The 10,390-nt window shown below is 55.4% G+C and overlaps 1 protein-coding gene across 5 annotated transcripts in view; it reads right to left on the reverse strand.

Annotated features, from left to right (window-relative positions):
- RNF24 (ring finger protein 24) overlaps positions 1-8,297 on the reverse strand; it is a 30,527-nt gene extending 22,230 nt beyond the window's left edge. The window contains exons 1-2 of one of the 5 annotated variants that reach the window (XM_054824790.1): positions 8,226-8,267; positions 531-612 (exon numbers count right to left, since the gene is read on the reverse strand). The gene's annotated coding sequence lies outside the window, so the exon portion shown is untranslated. Of the gene's footprint in view, positions 1-530; positions 613-3,057; positions 3,842-8,225 lie in introns of those variants that run through there. The other 4 variants (XM_054824794.1, XM_054824795.1, XM_054824791.1 and 1 more) reach the window with 4 other exon arrangements.
- Between the last annotated feature and the right edge of the window lie 2,093 nt (positions 8,298-10,390).

Raw genomic sequence — 10,390 nt, forward strand, 5'->3', positions numbered from 1 at the left:
ATTTAAAAGCTTGCCTCTGAAAGTATATTGGGTTGGGGCCAGAAATTCCTGGCTTGGAGCTCCTACCACTCGACAGTTTGGGATTGCCTCGCTCTTGCAGGTCAAGCAACTGCGCAGCCATCGACCCAAGAGAAAAGGCATTTAAAAAATACCCTGCGGGCAAAGGCACAGGGCGATATTGCAAGATGAGGCAGAGCAACAGGGTTTAACTAAACCCTCCTCTGCGTTAGCTCCATGCCAGCCGGTTAGCGATCACGTCCTAATGAAAGCGCAGGTGACAATTAAGAGGATGCAGGAATGCGGGGTGCGTGGACTTTCATCCCGCTCCCATTGCTCCCAACAACTGGGGTGAGCACATCCCGTCGACCCAGAAGCGCCGTTCCCCTCCAGGGATGGACCACGAAAGCCCGAATCCTTTGCAATAAGGGTTCAACCTCATGAAATAACATCGTTTTCAGGATCTGCTCATCTCAATACATGATTTTGCAAGTCTCTACCAAGGAAAGCTTTCGGGTCAGCTCCCTACTTACCCGCACAGGTGCCGCAACGCAGCCAAGCCACGCAAACCCAATGTATCTGCTGAACGGCTACCGTGGTTTGCTGCCAGGGACACTGGAAAAAAGAAAAAAAACCACCCTAATATTGCACAAAAAGCCAGAAGGAGTCAGGGAGAGGATGAAGATATTGTTTTTAAACGCTTTGATTTGCAAAGACTCCTATAAATTGGTTCAGCTCTTAGTAACAGCACAGAGATCCCCTTTTAAAACGCAGCGATGAGGTTACACGGCATAGAGAGAAAAGGGGGGGAAAAAAAAGGCTCGGCTAATCCTTGCAATTTTATAAGCATCTGAGACACTAATCCGTTGATCTCATTGAAAAGGATTAGAATTACTCCCTCGCCAGTAAATTTAAGAAGTTTTCGACCAGATGTAAACAAAAGCGGAGAGCAGCCCGCAGAGATGGCTGCCACACAGCGAGTCCTTGCTGAGAAATCCTCACCGGGGCCGGTTTTGGGGTGGGAAAGGGGAATTTGCATCTCAGTGCTACAGAGGGTTGTCCGGAGCGATGCTGGTGTCTGAGGAGACCCCGAACGTCTTGCCCAGCTGCAATCGAAAGGTGGGATCCCATCCCAGGCGAGCACCTCAACAGGGCATCCTATCCTGTTTTTGGGGTCCCGCTCTTACAGGAATAATGCTCCAGCTAAAAAAACCCCACAACGCCCTCAAATCCCTGACTTGTTCTGCACTGGCTAAGGCAAACTTTATCTGAATAATAAGAAAAAAAGAGGGCAAACTTCTAAGCGGCAAACTGGATAATTCACACAAAACTCAAGTTTTCCCCAGCTTCGCAGCAACTTTCGTCCACGCAGCTTTGCAGCAAGGACTCGTGTTATTAAGGTGGAAAAATATAATGCAGCATCCTCACATAAACAGTCCAGCACCTGCTGCTATGCTTGCGATGAATAATTTATAATATTAAAGAATAAATTGTTTGATTTAGAAGATGAAGCAGGTGATGTGCAACCTGTTTGTTTGATACCAGCCAGAGTTTGCTCCAAAGTTTTATGTTCTGGCTCTTAAGAGAAATGTTAATAGCTGAACTAAATCAAAACCTAAAGGAGGCTTCAGGCAAAAAGGATTCAGGTGATCCTTCAGTCAGGAAACGTCACTTTTGTTAGAAAACAGAAGTCTTCTAACAAAGCAAGCAAATTTTTGGTAGTGCTTACTTCTTTCCTCTTCTAAATTTTGTCCAAAAAAGAAATGTAAAGAGATTTAAGTTTAAAGATCAGTTTAAAACAAGACTCAATCTCATCAAGGCTTGTCTTAAAAACACTCCTTCCGGAGATGCCTGATGGGACGGCAGCAGAATCCCTCCTCTCCAGCCCATTTTAATGGGGTACCGTATTTTTTTTCTCCTTAGGCACAGAACATTCCATTGGCTTTGGGAAAACACTCACCATCCCCACACAGCCCAACTCCTAACTCCCTGCAATGCTCCCGCTCCCAGCTTTAGCATCCAAGGCTCCTCCAGACTGGAATAAACCACCCGATGCCGGGCTCATCTCCAGCCCCATCCCTCTCACCCAGCTGCAACGCATCTCAGCTCTTCGCCATCACCACCCTGCCCCACTCCTCCTGCTGAATCAACAGCAGACGCGAGGGGGAAGACGCTGCAGGAGATGCAAAAAAGGAGATGGTGCAGCAGATGCGAGGGGGAAGATGCGAGAGGGAAGCCCCGAGGGCGGCTGGGAGCACACGACAACTCAACATCCCCCAGACAAAGCCCCAGCTGAGAAAACGATCCATTTTTCCTGCTTTTACTCCCAAAACACCGCCCCTGAATTATGCTCAGCGCAATGCGAGGGGGTTTTTTTGGTGCTGATGCAAAAGCGAGACCGGGCTGGAGGGCTTGGCTGAGACAGTCGACCTACGCGAGCGCCAGCGGACAGGCTCCAGTCAGCTCTCGGGCGAGATTATCACTATTTATTCAGCCACAAAACCACCTGACGCTGCACAATCCCATCCCACTTTGGATGGTCACCACCATCACAGAGTCTCCAAAAGCCTCATCTTTTATTTCAGATGCCAAGAGAGTGAGATGCTGGGTCTTAATTGAGCACTTCTCAGCTAAAAAGCTAAAAAAACCAAAACCAACCCCCCCCCCCCCAAAAAAAAACCCAAACCAAAACAAAAAAAAACAACAAACAAGCCCGCAGCTGCGTTAATAACCAATGAGCCAGGAAACCGCCCCAGGGGAAGCCCGGCCTGGCAACGGGTTTTATACAGAACAATAGAAAAATGAGAGTCTTTAAAGCACCGCGGAAATATTTGCCTCCTTGCGAGAAAGCTCTGCATGGAGAGAAGTTTAATTCGATCCTTACGGTACGCTGGCAATTTAATTTCATGCAGGCTGCAAGGACGAAGAGCCCGGTCACGGGGGGAGGAGGCACGACACTCCGCTCGGATGAATTTATTTTAGTTGGAAGCAGTCAGGTGGGAGACTGTGCTCACTCCCACCCAGTTTTAATGAGTAATTTGGCTTCACCCATCTTCTTACCTGCCGGGCTGCTCCTCTTGGCTTCAAACGGACCAACTGAAGAGTCGAAACCACCTACCTCCAAGCTTGTGGATTCCCAGAATGGGAATCTGCACAGTCCCAGAGCTCTTATATTTTCCCCGAAATACTCTCCAAGGCAAGAAGCCGGGATACACGCCCACTATTTCCAGGCAGGGAAAGCGATAACGGGCCCGAGCTGGCCGATGGCTGAAGTCAGGCAGGCGGCTGCCCTCCCCGCTTGGCACTTTCAGTTTCTCTCTTGCAAACGTACTCCTGACATTGCTTCCTCTAAGGCGCTTTGCAAGTTAAAAGCTGTATTAGCGGCAAGATTAATCCTCCACGGGGATAAAAAAAAATAAACCAGGAAAAGTTATTCCCCACTTGCTTCTCACATTCACAATCCTGGAGCTGGAGCAGAAAAAGCCACTGGCTGGAGGACTTCCCTGCCTGGGCTTCCCGCAGCCCAGCCCTCGCTCCTCCTCCTCCTGCTTCTCGGCATCCTGCCCGTTTTTTCTGAAGGCTGATCCAGTTTTAGCTCCAGCGTCGGAGCAACCCGAGACCTCACAGCCTTCGGCTACGCCGAGGCAGCTGCTCGCAGCTAATTTGGTCCGTCGGCTCTGGCACCCAGCTCCCACCACCCGTCCATGCATCAGCGGTGAGGCTTTTTGCTTCTCTCGGAGCAGAGAGGTTGTCTTCTCCCCTCCTGCCACCGCTCTTCGCAACCTTGGGGGCTTCACAGCCACTCCATCCTCACCGGCAATGCTATTGCTGGCATCCTTTTGAGGTGCTTTGGGTGGCTGCTCTTTCCTCCCGTCATCATCCCCCCGGCACCTTAATCAGCTCATTAACAGGGCACAGGAGCCCTTGACGAGTGGTTGGAACTCTTGAGGTTTCTTTTTTTTCTCTGATGGAAATTAAATGTGCCATACAGGTAGAAAAACGACACGTTGGATGGCCCGTGTCATCGCTCCAGTGAGGGAAAAGCATCCGAAAATGATGTAGCTCCATCCCCAGCCAGCACTCAGGTACTGCTGCATCCTGGGATGGGGGGAACCGGGTACCACTCCCCCCGTGGAGAAGATGCCGAGATTTTGCCATTCCTCAAGTTCGGAAGCAAATCACCTCTGCCCATCCCTACCGTGAAGCCGCGGGGGTTTTCCATCCTCTCCTCAGGTGTGTTTTGATGGGATCACCTGCATTTCTCAACCAAGCAAGAGGCACCACTGGGGTCATGTGACAGCTGAGCTCTCTTGCAGATAAGCCTCGCATCACATCATCGCTGATGTCATTTTAAAGTGCTGCCAGTGACTCAGGGCGGGGATGTGGGCAGGGTGGCCACTCCCAAGACCAAGCCTGAGCAGTTTCAGGGCAACGTCGCTACGAAGGGACAGGGGAGGGAAGTCTGCGCCAGGCAGACGTTATCTTATGTCAACAACAGTTTTATGATGAATAATTGCAGGAAACAAAAATAAACAGAAACCCAGCTCAGCAACTCCAACCACAGCTGAGAGTGAGACGCTCAAAGACCAGGGGAAGCTTCAAACCCAACAAACCACCCTCCAGGCTTTGACATCGACAGTTCCAAGGTGGCTGAAGACCACCAGAAGCATCTGCACCTCCTACACCGGCCCGAGGGATGGGGTTGCCTGGGTTTACTGTAGAGTCTGACCCAGTGGGAGAGGACCTTGTCCCAGCCATGCTAAGCCCTGCCATCCCATCGCAGAAGCATTTCGGGTCACTGTGCTGGGAACAGGAGGAGATAAGCATACCCAGCTGGGCCTCACTCCACCTTTTCAACATCCAGGTGGTATTTTATTGGGTACAAGCCAATCACTTGAACATATCTTCTGCCATACAGCCAATGCGGAGGCGATGGCTGGGCCGTTGGGAGGGATGACCCAAGAGGGAACAATGTGGAGAGGCGATCCATGAGCTTGAAAGCCCTCCTAGGAAAAGCCAGGTGTCCTCTTATCATCCCACACATCATTTAGTCCAGGACATCAGCTGGAAACACCAGTCTTTCTTGGGTAAAACCTCCAGGCTCAGTCTCACGGTCTGGAGACACCCCACCAGCAGCTCTGCCGCTTCCTCGCCAGGTAACCCTCAACCTCCTCCTCCCCAGGACATGGCCAGGACCATCCTCTGGCCAAGAACGGCAGTAACAACCAGCAGTCATCATCCCATTTCCAATTTAGCACACAGTCTCTTATTTGAAGTTTGGACAGATGCCACTAACATCCAGAGCACGTTGACCAAGGTGTCCTTCACAGCTGGTCCATCACAGGTATCTCCAGTTGCAAGTGGACTGGAGCCCGGGCTGTACAAGCAAGAGGCACCACCGTGGCCTACCCACGTCCACAGCCAGTCCCCCAAATCTGAGACAGCCTTGGACTAAACAACACTACAAGCAACCCAACGAGCAGATCTAGACTGTCCAAACCCAGCTGAAGATGAGAAGGAACGTCCTAGCCAGAGGACCATCCTTGGCATAAACTTTTACCAGGCTGAGCAGGGACAAAACAAGCAAACCTGAGCTGAGCAGGTGGTCAAGTGGAACTTTGGGAGGTTGTGGAGGGGATTTCCTTTGACAGCAAGACCGGGAGACCCAGGAGGTCATCACCACCCTCACCTCCAGCAGCTCCACCACCTGCTCAGGACCAGGACCTTCACCCGTGGGCATCAGCCCCATGACTGGGTAACTGGATCCCGCCATCCCTCCTGGCTGCTTTCAGCACGCAGGGCTGGAAAGATTTCTCTTCCTTTTTTTGTGTGTTTTAAATACCCCAATTAGTGCATTTTGGGTTCCTTCCATGTTGCCCCCAAGCATTTCTTCTGTCAGGGGCCATATTCTTCCGCCGCCAGTTATTGGAGGCAAAAGCTTGTTATTTTTCCGGGCTGGGGGCCAAATTTGTATTTAATTTTTTGCTCCAGATGGCACAGCACTCTAGATGCATCAGCTGGAGCATCTAACCTGTATGAATAAAGTAATAGAGCAAATAACCTGATTTACTCAGGGGCTGTTTGACACGCTCAAGGTACCTCTGTTTACACCCGTCATTAAAAAAAAGCGTGAATATGAACTCAGGCTACAGTCTCACTATCAAACCGAACACCCATGGAAACTGAAACAATAACAGGAATCTAAAAAATAATAATAATATTAAAATTTGTATTTTGCTTTCTTACAGGTCAAGCATTAAAAAAAAAAAAAAAAGGTTTGTTTCAGGCATCAAGTCAGTCGGGTCTGAGCCTGGACCTGGGTTTCGTTCACCTTCCTCCATCCTCACCGGCCCCAAAAGCTGCTGTTGGCAGCAGGTCATGCAAACCTGGGCCAACCTTTTCCACCCACGAGCAAGGAGAAGGGTTGGTGAAGCTGGATTTTAGTGTGAGAGCTTATGTCCCTGCTCACCCGAGGAGACGCAAGAGGACAACCACGAGATGCTCCAGTTACACTTCTGGCTAATTCACCCGGTTTCTAGGAAGCTGCTGCATCCCTCCGGCACGGCCTGCAGCTGGGATATGTTTCCTGCAAACTACATCATCCAAAATAACCCAGAAAAAATAAAATAAATAAATTAAAAAAAGAGAGATGTGAGTAGTCAGTTTATCTGCCTGGGCACACGAAACACTGCATAAAATCAGCTGAGCCCGCAAACGGCTGGAAACAAAGGGACGGGGGGTTTTTTGTGCTTGTCTTTGCTCCGATCAGAGCATCCTTGGGCTGCGAGAGCCCATCCTGGCAGCAGCCGAGACAAAGGAAAGCTGTCGGCAGGAGCCGGCCGGGGAAAACCGGGGTGAGGAGGCACCCACATCGCCCTCGCCGGCAGCCACAGAGCCGGGTTCGCGTGTTGCCGAACACGTTATACATGGCAGGAAACTCGAGATCAAAGGAGAGGAGCGTGCCAGAGCAAGATGTCATCCAAACCTCCTGCCAAAGGTGCGCAAGAGAGCGGGGAAATAACCCCCAGACACACACGCTGGCACATCCAAAGGATCCGGCACTGCTTGTAGGTGTGTGGGGCCACCGGACCCATGGAGGTGCTCTCCTCCACACACCCAGGCTAAAACAAAGACAGGCTAAACTAAAGAAAAAAAGCTCAAAAACCCCAGGAGGTGCAATTTTACCCGTCAGTTTTCAGTCCCGTGGGACCCATGCACATCCCCTGCCAAAGCGGGTGAAGCGGCGGATGCTGGGAGGGCTCCGTACGTGCCCGTACGGCAGGAACAGCTGCCCCGTTTAACTCCAAAAAGCAGCTTTTCCCATTTCTGGGTGTCGTGTTTTTTTTTTTTTTTTCTTAAAGCCAAAGAAACCCGCAGCATCCTGTCTCAGCCCCAGGAAAGCAAGAGGACATGTCTGCATCCAAACCAGCAGCTACTGGGAACAGGGGTGACCCAGGGGACCCTGAGCCAAGCATGGGACCCCCAGGAGCTCCCCCTCGTAAGGGGGCCCAGGCAGGATGGGCGCTGGGTGGGGACACGTCCCCCGTCCCTTTGCACCACCCCAGCCCCCTCCTCTGTCAGCCCCGGGCGATGCGGTCCCAGGCCATGGTCCAGCCCCCGCTGCCCCCTCCTGTGGGCTGTCCCCTCTGCCCCACAAGTGGGGACCTTATGGGTCCCAAGCAGGGACCTTATGGCACCCTGGTCACCCTGAGGGGGACCTGCCCTATAGGGGTCTGCATGGGGGGCAGCAGGGACAGGCCTTGTCCTGCAGGGCACAGCCCTCTGTCCCTGCGGGGGTCCCTGCCCCATGGAGAGCTGTGGAGCTGAGAGGGAGGGCAGCCTGTTCCCCACGGGGGCTGCTGAGGAGGGGGAGCCCCGGCCCCACAGAGCGGTGTGCAAGGAGGGGCCCTGCCCCACAGGGTGCTGGAGGACGGGCCCTGCCCCACAGAGCGGTGCATAGGGAAAGTGGGCCCTGCCCCACAGGGAGCCGGAGGAGGGGCCCTGCCCCACAGAGCGGTGCACGGGGAGAAGGGCCCTGCCCCACAGGGGGCCGGAGGGGGGGGCCCTGCCCCACAGAACAACGCACCGGGAAGGGACCCTGCCCCACAAGGAGCCGGAGGGGGGGCCCGGCCCCACAGAGCGGTGCACGGGGAGGGGGTGCCCGGTCCTCCGGCCCCCCAGGGGGCCCCCGCCGCCCCGCGGCCGCCCCGCGGCCGCCCCACACTCACCCGCCGCTGTCCCGCCGAGGCTCGCGCCGCCCGCACTGCCCGGCGGCGGGGAGGGACCCGGATGGAGGCGGCCCCGCCCCGCCCCACCCCGCCCCCGCCCGGTGCCGGGCACCGCCGCGACGCTTCGCCGGCAGCACTGCGCCTGCGCCACGCCGCGCCCCGGGGCGGAGCGATGGGGTGACGTCACGGCGGGGGGTGGAGAGGCCGTGGAGGGGGGACGGGGGTGACATGGGGAGGTGCAGTGGGGACGTGAGCGCTGCGGGGACAGGGGTGACACGGCGGGCGTGAGGTGGCAGCGGGGACAGGGGAGGCAGCGGGGCCGGGGTGGTGGTGACATGGCAGATGATGTCAGGGGGTGGCAGATGATGTCAGGGGGTGGCAGCGGGGCCGGGAGGGGTGACGCAGAGGGGCAGGAGGTGGCACCACAGTGTGTGTGAGCGGGCACCGGCCTGCTCTGGTCACCTCTGCCAGCGCCCGCTCCCGGCCGGCTGCATGGGGGGAGCAGGACCCGTCCCTGTCCCCATCCTTGTCCCCATCCCCAGGGATTCGACATCACTTGCGAGAGCAATGACATCACCCCCCAGCACCGGGATGTCAGCCGGCTGGCGTCACCTCGTCGGGACGAGCTCTCGTTGCCCCGAGGACGACGCGTTTTCCCTTCCCGCCATGGCAGACGGAGCGGGCGGCGGGAGCAGACAGACCAGCCCGCACCCGCGCCGCGCAGCAGGAACCCAGCAATGTCCGGCGTGATGGCGGCGTGCGCGCTGCCTGCCTGCACGTGCGTCATGAGCTGCAGCCGTTTATTGAGCTCAGGATCTCGGGTACATCAGTGACTCATCTCATCCTTATCAGAGCTCCTCGCAAGGTTTGAGGCGCTCGGGCTCGTCTGGAGGATGTTATTAACGCACAAAGAAAGTCTTTACCTTCCTTCTCCTTCCCCAGCCGGGCGGGCGAAGCCTGGCACGGCCAGATCTGGCGGTGGGCAAGGCAGGGAGAGGAGGCAGGGCTGTAACGGCTGCAATTAGCCGCGAGCTTGTAATGAGAAACCCGTGCATATGGTTTACCCGTGGTGTTTCCATCCCTCGGCCCCACGCATCCCGGTGAAATCGCCTCTGCCAGCGATGTAATGGTGGGAAACTCTTCCTGCAGCGGGGGAGCGACGCTGCTTCCCTGCCTCGCCGAGGGATGCGGGGGTCTCCGGGCGCTGTGAGGTCATGGACTGATCCCAGCTGTGACCTCGTCTCCCAGGGCAGTGGCTTGAGTGCAGCATGCGGTGACCAGCTGTCGTGGGAGGACTTGCAGCATCTTTGAAGACGATGCTGGCCCTGACCTCAGGACGCCTGAGCGATGAGACAGGGAGCCAGTTTGCTGGATGTTTTCACCCAGTGAAGCCTTATTCCCGCTGTGGGAATCCCCACTTCGCATGGCAGGGATTTGCCTGGACACGCTGGAGCTGCCTTTCCCTGGGAGTCCTGGTGTCAACGATGAGACTGCAGAGCCGGGGCCCCACAGGGACCTACCACCAGCAGCTGACAGGATAAATTTGGGAAACAAATACACTCGGAGATCGGGTTCTGCCGTTCCTCCCATGCTAGCCAGCCCTCAGCACCGCGGGGTGAATCCTGGAGCCATGGCTGGTGGAGAGGAGCGCTGCTGGCCACGCACACAGCCTTTGTCCTTGGCACATACAGAATCACAGAACCCCAGACTGGTTTGGGTTGGAAGGGACCTCACAGCCCATCTAGTTCCAACCCCCTGCCATGGGCAGGGACACCCTCCACTAGCCCAGGTTGCCCAAAGCCCCATCCAACCTGGCCTTGAACACTGCCAGGGAGCCAGGGGCAGCCACAGCTTCTCTGGGCAACCTGGGCCAGGGCCTCAGCACCCTCACAGGGAAGGATTTCTGCCTCACATCTCATCTCCATCTGCCCTCCTGCAGCTTCAGGCCATTCCCCTTGGCCTGTCACTCCCTGCCCTTGTCACCAGTCCCTCTCCAGCTTTCCTGGAGCCCCTGTAGGGACTGGAAGGGGCTCTAAGGTCTCCCTGGAGCCTTCTCTTCTCCAGGCTGAACAACCCCAACTCTCTCAGCCTGTCTCCATAGCAGAGGTGCTCCAGCCCTGGGATCATCTCCATGGCCTCCTCTGGACTCGCTCCAACAGCTCCAT

The sequence above is a fragment of the Grus americana genome, chromosome 4 (assembly GCF_028858705.1).
Source record: "Grus americana isolate bGruAme1 chromosome 4, bGruAme1.mat, whole genome shotgun sequence".
Classification (NCBI taxonomy): domain Eukaryota; kingdom Metazoa; phylum Chordata; class Aves; order Gruiformes; family Gruidae; genus Grus; species Grus americana.